The sequence below is a fragment of the Astyanax mexicanus genome, chromosome 25 (genome assembly GCF_023375975.1).
Source record: "Astyanax mexicanus isolate ESR-SI-001 chromosome 25, AstMex3_surface, whole genome shotgun sequence".
Lineage (NCBI taxonomy): Eukaryota > Metazoa > Chordata > Actinopteri > Characiformes > Acestrorhamphidae > Astyanax > Astyanax mexicanus.
The window spans coordinates 13,142,663-13,156,959 of record NC_064432.1 but is presented as its reverse complement, the minus strand read 5'-3'; the positions used below and the strand labels follow the sequence as shown (position 1 = coordinate 13,156,959).

Sequence of the window (14,297 nt, the reverse complement as noted above, 5' to 3'; positions counted from 1 at the left end):
TCTTAAGCCTGAACACACGCCTGATGTTTTTTTGCAGTAAATTAAGCTTAATATAAATGAATCCATTACAGATCCTGACAGATGAGACTTTTAAAAGTCTTTTAGAAATAACTTTGTAATAATGTTTATATTGCATAGAATTTGTGTATTCCAAAAAAGGATCTTTAGTTGGCTTGAGTAGTAGTGAGAACAGGGCAGTTGTTTGATCCCTAAGCAAATGACCCATAAGTAGAGAAGAATCTAATAGTAATGGGCCAACTGTAACCCACAGGTATGCCCCTTCATTGAAGATGCAGTAGATCTTGTTATGCGTAACAGAGGAATCACACTCCTCTGCCTGGATGGGAGATTTAAATGATGGAGAAATTAGTGCAAATCTTAATTTTCAGGAGATTTGGGTTTGTAAAAATCTAAATAATAATAATAAAAATGTATTCACATCAGAAGGGAGGGTAAACACATTAATAGATGGACCTTCTATCTATATATGCTAGTTTTGCAGACTGTTATAGTGTATTAGCAAGGGGATAACTGGGCCTACTGAGCAAGGGGCTTACTGATGGTAAAATAACTGCCTGGTTCTGAGTGAAAAACTCAAATCTTGTACTAATTAAGTAATTCAAATAAAGGCAGGGGTGCTTCATAGCCTCTTAACTTAAGGACATTCTTAAAATGACAAGCATTTCCCCCAAAAAAAACCTTTATAAGTAGTACTCAAACCCATAATTTGCTAGGAACTGTTTCACTGTGCAGTTCCACCTAAAATCTATAGTTTACACCCACAGCACCTTTATTTAAAATCTTCTATTCACACATTCATGCATCACATACAGCACATCGAACAAAACACTAAATCCACTAGCTTGGGTTATGCAGTTAATATGTACTTACTTTTTATTATTTGTAAAATATTAAATCAATATTCATTCTTAAGTATTTTAATCTATGGTTTAAAACCATAAAAAGAGGCATTCTTATAAACCACCTATGTTTACTTGCTGTGCTACTTTTTTAGTATTATTAACAACATCTCTTTTAAAATTCTTTCAGCAACTCAACTACTCAGCTACTGTCCTTCTCAGACACAGCTAGAAATCATGCTTATAATTTACCAAATACAGAACAAAATTAAAAGCGTCAAACAAATAATACAGTAGCAGCATCACAGAGTATAAACAGGATAGCAGAAATGTTATACCAGGCCTCTAGACTAATTTTTTGCACTGGTTGCACCGGTGTGCGTAACTTTTTTCATTAGGTGCACCAGCCCAAATGTAAGGTGCACCCAATTTTTTCTGCATTGCCTTTAACACCTCTGTTTTACAGGTTGACTTTTTTTTTTTTTTTTTTGCACAATTCTAGAAGAAAGGTATTATACGGCAAATGTGTTGGTGTAAAAAGTGCATTACTGATCTTAAATTTAAGCTTAAGATAAATTAAGATAAATGAAATAAAAATAAACTGTAAAAGTGCAAGTGTTGTAAGAGCTTCAAACCGAACATCTAATAGCTCCATATCTTATGGATTAACCTTAATGACCCAAGACCAATTTTTCATATTAGTTTGATGCACCTTTATCCTAGCTAAATTAGTCACTGTTTTTTTTATAAGTTTTGTTAGTGCTGGTTAGTAACTAACTTAAGTTAGTTACCCATTACCTTCACAACACCAGAATGCAGTCCAATGATAGCTAGGCTAACAGACTGCAGACTTTACTGAAGGTGGTTAATGGTTAACTAACTGTATTTCCGAGCAACATTAATCACTGTTTTTACCAACAGATGTGCTGGTTAGTGTTTGTAGATCCTGTGGTTTCATAGGATATGTGGATTATGACCATAGTTTACTCCAGTCTGTAGTTAATACCTTAACACCACCAGAACGCAGCTGTCGGATCAGTGTTAGCTAACTAGGCTAACAGACTGCTGGGGCCAGTTGTTCAGAGGTAATCTGATCGGATTTTGGTTATCGGATTGGATCAAATCTGGAAAACGGGTTGTTCAAAAGGGAAAGAAGCATTCTGAAATCGGATCAGATCATCTAATCCAATCCTAGTTTGAAAATGAATAAAACCTTCAGTTTCTGTTGTTCAAAACTTTTCAGGAGGATTTGGATAACTTTGATCCACAAAAACAGGATTACCCTGATCCCAACAAGGGGTAGGATTTCAAAGTGGATTTCAGGAAGAAAATGTAGTAAAACTTTAAAATTAAAGTTTTAAAGTAAAAAAATAAAATAAAATAATAATAATATATATATATATACAAATAAAAATACATTTGTACAATTAATTTTTCTGGATCTCCACCCTATTATTGGGCAACCAGAATCCTTTCTGTTAGAGCCAGCAGTCACAGAAGCTCAGAAAAGAGGCCTGAAGCGTCCTTTGCGAAATACTAATGGAGATGACTATGAAACTCTTCTTAAACGAGAAACTCAAAGAGCAGAAGCACAGATTCTCCTGGCAAAGCAACAAATAAAGCTGACCGAACTGCAGCAAACCAGGGTGCGACTTCAAATCCGCCTCCTAAAAACAGGGCTTGAACATGCAGGTCTCTCTTTCTCATATGAAGAACCCTGAATATCTTGTTAACTATTGGACATTTTTTATTTAAGATGCTTTCAATATATCCACAATGTATTTGTTAATGTATATGTTTTTTTTATTTGTTGTGGCTCAGATCAGGGGTCATAAAAGAAATTATAAATGGAAGTGGATGTTTGTGTTTTGTCTCAAAATAAACACTTAAAGTGACCCCATGTTGGTTCTTCTACCTGTTCTTTTACAGAGCTGATAATCCGGATTAGGTAATCCTGAAAACTGTGTATCTGGATCAGGGTGATCCAATCTAATGTTGCTTTGAAAAACAGGCTTAAAAGTAAGACAGATCTCCTGATCCTGGATGGCAAAAAAAAAAGGGATTTCCAAATCTGGATAATTTTGATCCGGATTACATTTTTGAACAACTGGCCCCTGGTGGTAATGGAGATGGCTAGCGGCTAACTGGCCGTGCTAAATGTATTTCCGAGCTAAATTAATCACTGTTTTCTTAATAAATTATGTTGAAAACATCCCTTGGTCGCATTCTGAGTGATGTTAAAAAAAAAAAATGTATTGGCTCTTTTGAGAAAATAGGTCGCACTCTAGAGCCCTGTAAACTATCAATCAATCAATTAATCAACCTTTATTTAAACTCGGAGTACATTGAGCGTGGCCCTCATTTACAATGCAGCTGAGCAATTACATAGAGAAGGGATTGACAGAAACAACAACAACAAAAAAGTAGATAGAATATAATAAGTAATAAAAAGCATAAAAAACAGCATTATAATAAGGTATAAGAATTATTTAAAAAAAAGGATAATAATTAAAAAAAATATTAAGATGTAAACAAATAATAATTTAAGAGTAGAAATAAAAAATGGGGGTAAAAAAAGGTAATTAACTAATAAAAATTCAACTACAGATAAATAAATAAAAAACAATAAAATAGTAAAATATAAAGAAGCAATAACTAATAATAAAAGAAGAAGTAAGAAACTAAAAATAAATATAAGAAAACTGCTAAAACAAACCAACATAAAAAAATAAAAAGATTAACTAAAAAAATAAAAAATAATAATAAAATAAATAAATAAATAAAGAAAGAAAGAAACTTAAAACATACCAAAGATCAGCCAAAACAGTGGCAGGCTGTCTGAAGGTGGTTAGAAACTAGGAGTTTAAAATGATTTAGTGACACCAGTGAGCTGAGCTTTAGAGTTTCCTGTAGTGAATTCCAGCTCGCTGGTGCACTGTGGCTAAAAGCAAATTTTCCCAGTTCAGTTAAAACTCTTGGTACCTGAAGGGTGATCCAGTCACTGGAGCGAGTCTGGTAGGTTGTGTTATTTTTAATAAGTTTTTGTGAGATGTACGGTGGCACATGGTGAGAAAGTGCTTTAAAAACAAAAATAAACCAATGTGTTTCCTGACGCACAGCAAGAGAAGACCATTAAGCTTTTTCATAGAGTGAACAGTACTGTATGATATACAGAATCTAGTGGTTTAAGTATAGTTGTAGATGCATATCTATAAAATCACATAACCATAATCTAGCATAGATAAAAACGTTGCTTCTACAATCTTTTTTCTTGCGTGCATTGGGAAGCATGATTTATTTCTATATAGGAAGCCGAGTTTTTGCCTAAGCTTACCTGAAAGCTTGTTAAAATGGTGCTTAAAAGTAAATTTGTCATCTAGCCATATGCCAAGGTACTTTTATTCATTAACTCTTTCCACATTAGAACCCTTCAAAGTTTTAATATTGAATGATCTGGAGAACAGCATGTATTTATTTAAAACAAGTTTATGGTTATAAAAGGCAGCCTGTACAGCATTAAAAGTGTGCTGCAGTTTATCTACTGCCACACTAATGTGGTCAGCTGAGCAATATAAAATTGTGTCAACATATTGGGCCAAGGATTTATCCCTGTCGGACACCTTTAGAGATGGGTAGCGGTTCTGATCTACATTGTCCCAGGACTACATACTGCTTTCTATGAGGCAAGTAATTTCTAAACCATTCTAGGGCATTGTGGTCGAAGCCAATGTTTTGAAAACTTTTTAAAAGTGGAGAATGATCAACTGTATCAAAAGCTTTAGAGAGATCAATGAAAATGGCTGCACAGTGTTTTTTGTATCAATGGAGGTTAAAAGATCATCAAGGATCAGAGTAGAAGCAGTTATTGTGCTGTGCCTCTCTCTTAAACCACATAGATATTCTGATTTTTGTACTCAGTTTGTACTGAGAAATGTATTGAGTTGGTCATTCACTAGGGATTCTAAAATTTTAGCTAGGCATGACAGTTTAGAGATTGTTCTAAAGTTGTTGAGGTCTACAACATCACCTCCTTTGTGGAGTGGTATTACTTGGGCTGTTTTCCAGATCCTGGGAATTCTGCTTGATGAAATGCAGAGATTAAAAATATGTTGGTATGTGATATGTTTAAGAATGAATGGAGATGCAAGCTTCAGAAAGAAGGGATCAAGCCTGTCCTCTCCTGTGCCTTTTTTGTGTTAATAGTGCTAAGGGCTTTAGCTACTATATGGTGAGGGATAGGGTGGATGGTAAAGAGACCATGGCCTACAGCAGGTGGCACATGTATTTCATTGTTTGGTATTATTGTATACATAAATGTCCAGCTGCTACAAAATTATTAGTAAATGTTTGGCAAAACTGTCTTTGGTCAGAAATTTGGTGGTTATTTACTAAACTCTGGGTGGGAGTAAGCTCTGATTTTAAGTGAATTAGCAACTTTCCAAAATTTGACAGGGTTTGAAGCAGACTTTGAGAATTGATCCATATAATATTCTGCTTTTGCCTTTCTAATGTGAGAGGTACATTTATTCTTAACTGCCTAAAAAAATAAGCCATTGGTCTCTATCACTACTTTTTCTAGCAGAGGTCCATGCTTTGTTCCTAGCATTTAGCAAGGAAGATATTTCATTAGTCATCCAGGGGTTAGATCTATCACATATTCTCGTGCTTTTATAGGGGGCATGCTTGTTTACCACTGCTAGAAATGTTTGTGTAAAATGTGCAAAGTCAACATTCAGGATTTCTGAGGTATAGTAAATGTTGCTGAGCGCTAGATCATTTTAAAAAGCTTGATCATTAAAATGTTTCTTCATAAAAAAGATTTCTTCTAACCACCATCCGAGAGCCTGACTTCTTTATGCTTGTGTCCCTAATGCATCCGATAGGACAGTGGTCACTTAAGATTAAATCTATTAAGGTTGACTTGGTGTGGTCATGCAAGTTTGGTCGTGTTGGCTCAGTAATTAATTGCTTAAGCGACAGATTACCACACACTTCTCGTAGATGATCGGATGCATTAGTTAACCAGTTCAGATTAAAATCACCTTGGATCAGCATATCTGAATTAGTGTATAGAGATAAAAGCCCAGCTAATTCATCTATAGAATGAGAGAGTGCAGAAGGAGGTCTATAAACACCAGCAACCACAAAACTGTTATTGCGTCCAACACACACTTGCAGAGCTAACAATTCAAAATAGGCTTCCTTGGATTGAATTTTTTACTTGAATTTTGCATTTAACATAAATAGCAACACCCCCACCCCTTGCTTTCCTTTTGGGAAACTTGGCATTCTTAAAGTTACGTCGTTCTCAAAGTTATGAATATAAGTATATGATGTGTTATATTTATTGGTTTCTAATATGTTACATAATGTTACATATGTTACATACATTTTAAATATTTAGAGAAAATATAAATACACTTACTCCACACACCCTACTCAATATCCCTTACTCTATACCAGGGGTATTTAATTAGAATTCAGTGAGGTCCAGTTAGAGAAACTTTCTTCATGCCAAGGTCCGGACCGTCGTCATTTTTAACTTTAACTTTTACTGTATATCAGTGTTTTATGTCATCAATAACCGAAAGACAAACCAAATTACAAATAGCGTTCAGTATATTTCATCATTATTTATTGTTTTAAATGTTGACCTGAATGAATTAATCAGAAAGTTAATCATTCTCATGATTGTATTCATCGCCTCAGCATACTAATCTGACAGAGCAGCACATAGCACTGATTTATGAATTATGTAATTCATCATATATACAGTGCATCCGAAAAGTATTCACAGCACTTCACATTTTGTTTCGTTATAGTAGAGCTGGACGATATGGCCAGATTCCTTAATTTCGGTCGATACGATATAATTTTGATATCGATATAAATACTTTGAAGGCTTTAGAAAAACTGCTAAGAATCCCTGCAATGGAAATCCGTACACTACTGTCTGAAATTGTAATTTAATTTTAAAGCCTAATTTAAAGCCTCCTCTCACAAACTTTAGAAATAAAAAATGGTCAGATTAAATTAATGCTCACTTTTATTTGCATGTAGCAAGATAAAAACATGACATCTCTGTCAAACACAAACCTATAACCTATATACATATTACCAATATAAATAACTTTACAAAAGAATAAGAAGTTCTGCCTCTTGTAATGTAAACATATTTAACAGCTTGGTTAGGGCCGGTTTCGCTTCATCGCGGGACATTTTAGATGCGATGCAGAGCGGAGCAGAGCCGACCCAGGCCTAGCCCAGCCTAGCTGCCTGCATGCCTGTATGATTACGTCATTACGTACTGAAGTAGCCCGGCTACGGAGGCTGATTGTGTTCAGCTCTGCAGTGAACTGACGCTGCTAAAAAACGCCTGTCTGTGATAGATTCTGGAAATTATACTTATCGATATAGCACAACAATATCACCGTTATTGAAACATTTCTTATCGCGATAAATACCGATATCGAAATATTGTCCAGGCCTACGTTAAAGCTTTATTCCAAATTATATTATATTAATCTCTTTCCTCAAAATTTTACACAAAATACCCCATTATGACCATGTGAAAAAAGTTTTCTTGAGAGTTCTGAAAATTTATTAGAAATAAAAGACTAAGAAAACACATTTCCACTCATCATCCTTGAGATGTTTCTACAGCTTAAATGGAATCCACCTGTGGTAAATCCGGTATTTCTTACTCTATACACTTTACTCAATACCCCCTACTCTATACACTTTACTCTATATTTCTTGCTCTATACACTTTACTCAATACCCCCTACTCTATACACTTTACTCTATATTTCTTGCTCTATACACTTTACTCAATACCCCCTACTCTAGGGCTGGGGCGACGCGTCGACATAATCGACGTCATCGATTACGAAAATACATCGATTTGCATAACGTGCGTCGGCGCGTCGTAAATATGTTAATTAACACGGTAACATAGAAGCATAGAACTATTATTTAATTAAAATGATTTTTAAGAACAGCTAAACACAGTTCTGCAAGTCAAACGCGGAGGAGTTCACGTGCGAGAGAGAGAGACACACACACACACACACAGAGAGAGAGAGAGAGACACAGAGAGAGAGAGAGACTCTCTGCTGAATCTGACTCCCGCTTCGCGGACAGAATCGGCACAACACCCCCGCTGTAGAACTGCGGTAGTGAAAACAGCTACAAAAAAACGCCAGCGGGCATCTAAAGTTTGGGAGCATTTCACGCAAAAGGCCAACAATGTGGTCCTCTGCCATATGTGCAAAAGGAGCACTTGGAGCGCAAACATCCAGGAGCACTATGTCAACAGGGTCACACAGTAAGTTACCGTTTACATCAGGGTCTCCGCGGGTGTCCTTAAAAAGACTTAAGGCTGTCTACCAAAGGTTTTAAACCTGCCACAGGCAGAAATTATACATTTTTGGTTTATATTTGTGCATGGCATTTCGCAGTTTCCAGAAACAGTAGCATTATTCATAAGTTCAGGTGTTTAGCTAAGCTAGCTGCCTTAAGTTATTTTAGCTAGCGCCGTCGGCGCTGCGGTGTTACACCGTTTTCTGTCACCGTCGGAATTTTGTGACCAGTGCTCACGGTTATGAGCGTTCATTGGCAAAACGGAAGCTTTCTATACCTACACCTTACCCTCAGCCCTAAACTGAACCGTTTTGGCCAGTCGGGGTAAACATTAGAAACGAACACGTTTCGAATCGGCCAGTGCACCGGTCTGCTGAGAACTACTTGCCCGTGGTCACAAAATCTAGCGGTCACAGAAAACAGTGCAACACACGGAGGTGGTGTATGGGAGCTTACCATTTTTAGCGTTATAGATCTAAACGTGTTGTACATGTAAGTGATTATAAGTGTGGGGTTTGGTTTAGTAGGCTTGTGTTGTTGTTGTTGTTGTTGTTATTATATATAAATATAGTATTTTATCGTTTGCTTTAAAACGTAAAATAATAATTATTTAAATATGTTTCTCAATAAATAGATTAGTCGACTAATCGAAAAAAATAATCGTTAGAATAATCGTTTAAAAAATAATCGTTAGGGACAGCCCTACCCTACTCTATACACTTTACTCTATATTTCTTACTCTATACACTTTACTCAATACCCCTTACTCTATACACTTAAGTCTCTACACTGCATCCACTTTGCTCTAAATATAGAAAACTTTAAAGCAGAGCTCTGTGTGTGTGTGTGTGTGTGTGTGTGTGTGTGTGTTAGCAGATGCCCTAGCCCTGAGGCACACAGTCTGACCGTCACATGTCAGCACTGCATGACCAGAATGGGTGAAATTATAAAACACACAAACACACACAGCTCTCCAACTACAACCTGCTGCTTATATTTAACATAAGCAATCAAACATACGAGAAATATATATCAGTCATGTATATATTATTCATTTTCTGTGCAGAAAGATTTAGAAAGGTTTAGATGAGTTTACAGAAATAGTTTTCTTTAGTCAGAAATAAAGAAACAGGTCAGCTCTGCACAGCAATCCACACAAACCAAGCCTTCCTGTTACAGATGTGGTGAGTTACTGTTTTTACTTTTTTAACGCTTATAAACAAACACATGTATTCTATATATATATAGTTGAGTACCTATATATAGAATACATGTATATATATATACACACTGTTAACCAATAACATTGTTCAAAATGACCTGGAATTAAATTGTTTTACAGTGATTCAAAGTTTTAAGTTTCGAGCCGTCATGTTTTGTGTGACAGTGAAAAGTTATTTATGTTAACATATACGCAAAGCATACTATGTTTTTATTTTCTGCTCTGTAGGCTACAATAGATGTTACTGTATAAAGACAAAACTTAATGTCTAATCACTTACCCTGGGTGTACAGGAATTTCGTCTTGCCATAGACATGCTGCTTTATGTTGTTAGATTGCACGATCGATTTATAAACTACAATAACTAAACGCTCACCCTGCTTTAACCAAAGCTGCTTGGCATGGGGAGGAGCACCCGCGGTAATAACAGCCTTGACTAAGCTTTAGCGCTTTAGCACGCTTGTATCAGAGTAATATGAGTATCAGCTGATCTTTTAATCTAACAGTTCATCACAAATCCTCAAATACTTTATGATCAGTCGAATAGCAAATATGCATTACTCCTGAAGTTGCTGCTTTACTCACTGTGAAACTTTGTAGAATTATTAAAAACCTAACCTTAAAATTACAGTCCAAGTATTAAACATAGAGGTTGGAAGATTTTGACTCTGCATGTCTATTCAAATAATATTACCTCTAACAACGAAACAAAGATAAAACAAGTAATTATTACAATTGTTATTATTGTTAAAATATTTATACTATTATTCTTATTCTTATACTATTATCATGTTTGCTACTGGGCTCCCTCTACAGTTGAGAAGTGTTATTGCAGCTACCACTTAGCAACCACTAAAGGACATGCTTTTCTGGATGAGTTGAGAGACAAAATCACTTAACGCAAAAAGAAGCACAAGGACCGATGGTGCCAACATAACCAGATTAGAGCTGCACAACCTGCAAAAAAGTTTATATTCAACTTGCATTAGATTTCACTTAATTCCTTGCTCCTAGTAATTGACTACTTTCTGTATATTTAATTCAGTTGAAGAGGATTTTCACAGCGTTCCGTCCTAATAGACTACAGCTATATTTATTATTATTATCATTGTTATTATTATTATTATTATTACTATTATACTACACAGTTCTCAACACTACAGATGAAACACAGTTATCAAGGGTAAAGGATACAGATTGGGTACACAGACCGTGTACAGACCAGGTAATCGGGTACAGATCGGTTAGTCGGGTACACAGACCAGGTAAACAGGTACACAGACTGGGTAATCGGGTGCACAGACTGGGCAAACGGGTACAGGCCAGGTAAATGGGTACACAGACCATATAATAGAGTACACAGGCCTGGTAATCGGGTACACAGACCTGGTAAACGGATACACAGACAGTGTACAGACTGGGTAAACAGGTACAGACTGGGTAAACAGATACACAGACAGTGTACACACTGGGTAAACGGGTACAGACTGGGTAAAAGGATACACACACAGTGTACAGACTGGGTAAACGGATACACACACAGTGTACAGACTGGGTAAACGGATACACTGACAGTGTACAGACTGGGTAAACGGGTACAGACTGGGTAAACGAATACACAGACAGTGTACAGACTGGGTAAACGGATACACGGACAGTGTACAGACTGGGTAAACGGATACACTGACAGTGTACAGACTGGGTAAACGGGTACAGACTGGGTAAACGAATACACAGACAGTGTACAGACTGGGTAAACGGATACACAGACAGTGTACAGACTGGGTAAACAGATACACAGACAGTGTACAGACTGGGTAAACGAATACACAGACAGTGTACAGACTGGGTAAACGGATACACAGACAGTGTACAGACTGGTTAAACGGATACACAGACAGTGTACAGACTGGGTAAACGGATACACTGAGAGTGTACAGACTGGGTAAACGGGTACAGACTGGATAAATGAATACACAGACAGTGTACAGACTGGTTAAACGGATACACAGGCAGTGTACAGACTGGGTAAACGGATACAAAGACAGTGTACAGACTGGGTAAACAGATACAAAGACAGTGTACAGACTGGGTAAACGGATACACAGACAGTGTACAGACTGGGTAAACGGATACACTGACAGTGTACAGACTGGGTAAACGGGTACAGACTGGGTAAATGAATACACAGACAGTGTACAGACTGGTTAAACGGATACACAGGCAGTGTACAGACTGGGTAAACAGATACAAAGACAGTGTACAGACTGGGTAAACAGATACAAAGACAGTGTACAGACTGGGTAAACAGATACACAGGTACAGACTGGGTAAACGGATACACAGATTGTGTACAGACTGGGTAAACAGATACACGGGTACAGACTGGGTAAACGGATACACAGACTGTGTAAAGACTGGGTAAACGGATACAGACTGGGTAAATGAATACACAGACAGTGTACAGACTGGTTAAACGGATACACAGGCAGTGTACAGACTGGGTAAACGGATACAAAGACAGTGTACAGACTGGGTAAACAGATACAAAGACAGTGTACAGACTGGGTAAACAGATACACAGGTACAGACTGGATAAACGGATACACAGATTGTGTAAAGACTGGGTAAAAGGATACACAGACAGTGTACAGACTGGGTAAACGGATACACAGACAGTGTACAGACTGGGTAAACGGATACACAGACAGTGTACAGACTGGGTAAACACATACACGGGTACAGACTGGGTAAACGGATACACAGAGAGTGTACAGACTGGGTAAACGGATACACAGACAGTGTACAGACTGGGTAAACGGATACACAGACAGTGTACAGACTGGGTAAACGGATACACAGACAGTGTACAGACTGGGTAAACGGATACACAGACAGTGTACAGACTGGGTAAACACATACACGGGTACAGACTGGGTAAACGGATACACAGAGAGTGTACAGACTGGGTAAACGGATACACAGACAGTGTACAGACTGGGTAAACGGATACACAGACAGTGTACAGACTGGGTAAACACATACACGGGTACAGACTGGGTAAACGGATACACAGACAGTGTACAGACTGGGTAAACGGATACACAGACAGTGTACAGACTGGGTAAACGGATACACAGTGTACAGACGGGGTAAAGGGGTATAGACCGGTTTTATTATTTATCCGGTTTATTAATCACGATCTCCCTCTGTTATGCTAATATCCGCTAAAGCTAAAGCTAAACCTAGCGCAAGCTGATCAGCGTTTAGGAGGCAGGCGGAAATCTAGGATCTGGGGGTTTAATGATGAATTTATGAATAATATTATTGAGTAAAGCGCAGTAATGGATCTGTTACCTGTAAATGAAGCGGTTTAACTGCGTTCCTGCGGGAAGTCTCTGCTCCACTGAAAGAGGGAGAAGCACAGCTGCTGTATGGCAAGCCTGCGCACTTCTCCCGTACATCCCAAACTTAACGCTAGGGGGAGCCGCCAGGGAGCCTTTAATGAATGGGGCTAAATAGAGCTAAACCGTTAAAACTCAAATTAACAACAGTAACTAACCATTGGGACAGGGTATTAGTTTAATTTCAGAAGAAGAATAAAGTGTTTTACTAAAAAAAAGCAAAGAAAGCCTGCCGGAAAAATATACTTATTCTACAAAAAACAGGTTGGATGACAGGTTTGTTACTGCCACAGTGAGCTGATTGACTAGTAGTAGAGCTGATGCTGGAGTTACAGTCAGAGCAGGGGTTAAACGCTTTAGAACTTTAAAATATAATGGCTGCGATGCTCAAACATCGAAAATGAGAAGTGTTTTTTCCTTGCCCCCGCCCTCACTGGGGGTTCTGTATTCTGTATTTTTTATGTTTAATGTTTTGCCTGATTCTTTGTACTGTAATCATGTTTCTGTAAAGCTGCTTTGTGACAACATTAATTGTAAAAAGCGCTATACAAATAAATTTGATTTGATTTTACGTTACGTTAATTACGAAGATTTGAACGTTAATATTGGACTGACTCGGAAGAGCCTTCTGGTGACAAATAAACCCGTAAGTGGGAATTCTCCTCTCTATACGCTCTCTGGTCTGACAACAGCAGCGTAAGGTAACCACGTAATATCTTTCGAATCAACACTGCCACACACATACGCAGAGTCACTCAGTTTTAGTCTGCTACTACTACTAATGATAATAATAATAATAATAATAATAATAATAATAATAATAATAATAATAATAATAATAATAATAATAATAATAATAATAATAATAATAATAATAACTACAGAGGAAAATTTATGTGATTAAGATTTTGAAGTATATTAACACTACACTAAAACTAGAGTATATCTAACCTTTAATAATAAACACAATTTTCATAGAAAACCACACAATATATATTTGTTTAGTTTGACAAACAACACATGATTTAAATGTCATATACACCCACTGTAATATTTACCACTGTTCACACAATAGACATGTTATACATAGACGCGGCATAATCTGCCTTCTGGCGTGTCAGAGTGGCCGCCATATTGGAGAAGGCAACCCTGCGCCTCCAGTGCATTAATTTACACTGAGGAAGGTGTTTAATACACGTATAATAATCACTACTCTACCAATTTTTACCCGATTTTCACATAGTTTTGTTTGTTACAAACAGCAGAGATGCAGTAATAATTCAGAATGCTGTCTTACATTACAAATACCTGCTTTCATTCAAAAATACTCTCTCTCTCTAAATATTTATATACAAATATAAATAAATCTGGAAAAAATGACCACTTAAAAATCATGAGTTTCTTTGATTTTACCAAATTGAAAACCTCTGGAATGTAATTTATAATTCT

General features: G+C 36.9%; 1 protein-coding gene across 6 annotated transcripts in view; it reads right to left on the bottom strand.

The window, feature by feature from the left end:
* Window positions 1-12,919, bottom strand: part of dctn1a (dynactin 1a) — a 69,826-nt gene extending 56,907 nt beyond the window's left edge. For all 6 annotated transcript variants that reach the window (XM_022667218.2, XM_022667217.2, XM_049472521.1 and 3 more), the window contains exon 1: window positions 12,802-12,919. The gene's annotated coding sequence lies outside the window, so the exon portion shown is untranslated. The remainder of the gene's footprint in view (window positions 1-12,801) is intronic.
* Window positions 12,920-14,297: the final 1,378 nt, after the last annotated feature.